Source organism: Chironomus tepperi, unplaced genomic scaffold (assembly GCF_022539635.2).
Source record: "Chironomus tepperi strain 1889 unplaced genomic scaffold, CSIRO-AGI_Ctep_v1 contig_9, whole genome shotgun sequence".
Lineage (NCBI taxonomy): Eukaryota > Metazoa > Arthropoda > Insecta > Diptera > Chironomidae > Chironomus > Chironomus tepperi.
In genome coordinates this window covers 383,798-387,804 of record NW_027226131.1, presented here as the reverse complement: position 1 = coordinate 387,804, position 4,007 = coordinate 383,798, and positions in this window count along the sequence as shown.

The window sequence follows — 4,007 nt, the reverse complement described above, 5'->3', positions numbered from 1 at the left end:
ACAAGGATTAACTAACATTACGCAACAAGTGCACAACCCCCCTGTCTGTAATAACTTAATGACACAGAAACAAAAACGCATATGAGGCATATAAAGTCATAATTCTTTCTTCCAGCTCATATAAATTGCATCAAATCATTCGTTGGGTCGATTAATCTTAAAAATATTTCCTCCGTACGAGGCTATAAAATGAAGAAAAAGTCATTTGGAAGCGAATGTGACATTCATTAGAATCTCTTTTTTTTTCAACATTAATTTGCATTTTTTTTCCTTTTCTTATATTAACACAATGATATAATATTCATGTGCCTTTCACTCTGTCACTCATTCACTTACTTACTTATTCCTTTTCATGTGTCTCGCTTTGTTGTTGTATAGCGTAGAAAATTGGGAGAAATGTCAGTTTTGATACATTTTGATCTGTCCTACATACTTTCATATTGAACTATATTGAACTGTTTGAAGGATCACTTGGCCAGGTCTCCAGGCCTGGAGACATCTTATGAGCTGGAGGCACTGCGTTTAACGATCTATTGTTGCATACCCCTTTATACCCAAAGTTTATAATGGGGAACCAAACTCATTTACAAGCTCTGCACATTGTAAGGACACGAGTACGTCATAAGACCCGATGAACTGTGTGATGAACTAGAAAGGTGTATCCTTGTAATAAGAGTCAAAAACCTCAAAACTGCACTCACAACTCGCAAAACGATCTTCGTAAAAAGAGCTTCGAAAATTAGGCATAACCTGGGATTGAACCCATGACCTTTGGTTCGTAAGGCCAGTGCTCTACCATTTAGGCCATTGGTGCCATTTTACCGCTTCTTCAAATACGGCAAATAAGACATAAAATAGTCAGTCCAGGTCGACGTGACTCTGAAGTGAAGTCAAGTTCTGTTCCTTTTTCTACGTCGTGTGCATCTTGGGTTACCTTGCTTGTCGTCAAGCTGTTCAACTCAATAACTTTTTGTAACATTTTGATCATTTTTCGATATTTTTAGTAACTTTTTATCACATTTATCAATTTCACATCCTTACGTGTCATAAATCTCAATTTTTACCTATAAATAAACAAAATCACATTCAAGCCTGAACAGTTATAGAAAAGTTCTCAACCTACTATAAATCCTCTTAAATAGCTCAAAACAAAACAATCTAGAATTGTCAATCGAATAAACTCAAAATATGGTTTAATTTAATAACCATAAGAAACTGCCCTTCCCGGAAACAGTTGACGATGCAGAAAATGTTAAAATTCTTTTCAAGTTTTATTATTTTCTAGGAAGGAATCACTTGAATTGGAAATACCCAAATGAGATTTGTTTTCCAAAGAAGTTAATGTCCTTTTCTATACAAGATGTATTACTTCTTGGAAGTTCTTCCCGTAATAATTCAATTTAAGCAATCATCAAGTCAAGTATTTATGTTTTTAATGACATTTTAGGGAATTTTGGGATTATTTACTTTACTGATGTGATGTAAGGATGATTGAGACATGTGGGAATGTTGTTGCCATGGCGACAACGTGGAAGGATACTTAGGATACTTAGAATCAAGTGAAAGAATGTGGCTAGCCTTATTTTTCATCGTAAAAGTGGGTCAAAATAAACCGTCACGGGTAGTCAGGACAACTTCAATTCTCACCTTCAATATGGCAATGAAGAGGTATTATATTGAGCACGTTGAGTTGTTCGAGCTTAGAACCAAGTGGCAGCTACTTCCAATCAAGTTTTTCAATGGGTTTTAAGTATACTATCTCGGATTATAATGTTCAATATGTGCCAATTTGACAAATTGGGTATTTTTTGACAAGATGTTGCGACTTGGCTTAAAGAATACTGCCATCTCGTTACCGTAGTTGCAACAATTCAATATGTTCAATAAATTGTGTCACTTGAGAAAGAGAAAGTGTCGGAAATGGGATGGAAACACAAACCTGTTTCACCGCGCTTGGATAGAATCCACAAGGAAAAGCAACTTGACGTAGAACAGTAATGCGAGAATGTCAATTAGATGTCAAAACAGAGAATCTGGACAATCTTAGTGATGTGGCCAGTAACAGAGTCAGACGCAAGGTCTTTTGCAATAACCTAGGCTTCAAGTCGGTGCATGGTTCCAGTAAGCAAGTAAGTAAGTAAGTAATAAATTGTGTACTGCGGAACATTATCTACAACCAAAGTTTACCATAGCTCTGTCCGTGACTCAAAAAAGTTTGAATAACACTGCTTTAGTTTATACTAATTCAGTGCTGACCAGCCTGTATGTCGTGGAATTCTGGTGTGCCGAGGCATAAATAAGATAGTACACTACAGTATTGCAGTGCATCGCATCACATAGATTGTCCACCAATGCCTTAAGTCTACATCAAATTGAACCTAATTATGATAGTTAGTTACTCTCAAAATTCAGCTTTAAATTGCGAATCCTAAAAATAAATTGATAACTCAAAATCAATAAAATGCGCCTTATCCATTCGTGACTTCCCAACTTCCATTCTTTTTTAAAAAATACACATATATTAAACAAAAAGAAAGAACATTATGAAAGAGAGATGTCTAGAAGAGGAAAAGGAGCGATGACATCAATATAAAACACCATCACTCTTCGGAGAAGAGATGTACAGTATCAGCAACAACATAAATAGAAGCAGCAGCAGTAGTAGTATTAGCATCCGTATCAAAATGAGAATGAGAGAATGAGCGAAAGGAGAACCCTTAGAATGACATATGTTCCTTTCTACTGATATGTACAAGTCATGTTACCAAAAAAAAGGGTTTTTTTCATTTTATTTGGAAATATGTATAGAGTTGGAAGAATGATGAAAGAAAGCTGTCAACGGATACAGCCAATTTTTATGCTTCGCATGTGAAAATGTTGAGGAACCTTTTTGCCTTTCCTATTTGTTTTCATGGATGTTCTTCAAAGGCATAAGGAAAGTTTATGAGCCTTCAATCAAGCAATGAAATTGCAAAAAAATAAGAAGGAAGAGATGGACGTGTGCATGCTTAACGGAGAAATGAGAGAATGAAAGGGGATCACATAAATCATGGTTTTTATATTTACCTGTATGTGATGACAAATTAACATGTTAAATTGTCCATGAAAGAAATGAATTGAAAATGTCAGCACGCTCAGCATTTCCTGCATGCTTGTAAAAATTTATACATGTACATTTTCTGTTTGTAACAACGTTGTTATACACATTCGACGAAATACTGCTGCTCGTACCTTTACAATTTAATGACGTGAAATGTTCTTTATGCTGCTTATGTTTGATGCATTAGAATAGGTCGTAAATTTACAAGTTCGAGATTGATTTGTTGGAATCAGAGTGAGACAGCCATCAAAAACGACCGTTATTTTTTTTTTTAAAAAAAAAATTGTCGGTAAAATTCAAATTTTTTTGACCGTTACTTTTATTTTTCTTCGCAACGGATTTTAAAATAAGTTCACTTCGAAATGTTCGAATTTTTCGGCAATCTAATGTCGAAAAACTCGAATTTGAAACGGCCACACTCTGGTTGGAATGTTGAAGGATTTTTTACTTTTATTGCCAAGAGTCATGAACAATTGTTAGTGATTGGGTTGTAAAAAATATTCATCTTTGAATTATTGCTGAATTTTATTGATCAAATATTAGTGCTTTCTGAAGATGATTGGAGCCTGTAAAAGAAGAATTGCAAGGAATTTGGTATTTTTGCATCAATTTTTAATAAAAGCTCCTCATTTTGCATCAATTTGGGAAGTGTTGCATAAAATAGGGTTCTTTTAATACTGCAGGTTTGGAGCTTTACACCAACTATAAGGTACAGCCTAAATCTAGTGACCGTCTTGACTAAATGCATAAAATGCAGGTCAGCGATTCTTGGACAAACCCTGTTTCAACGTTATTGTTAAGTTTGCATCATTTAGGCAATTGCTTCAGGTTTTGCATCATTTGATTGCTTTGGATTTTTCATTGCATCTTTCCGACTTACGTGATCAATTTTATCAAATATTGTTTT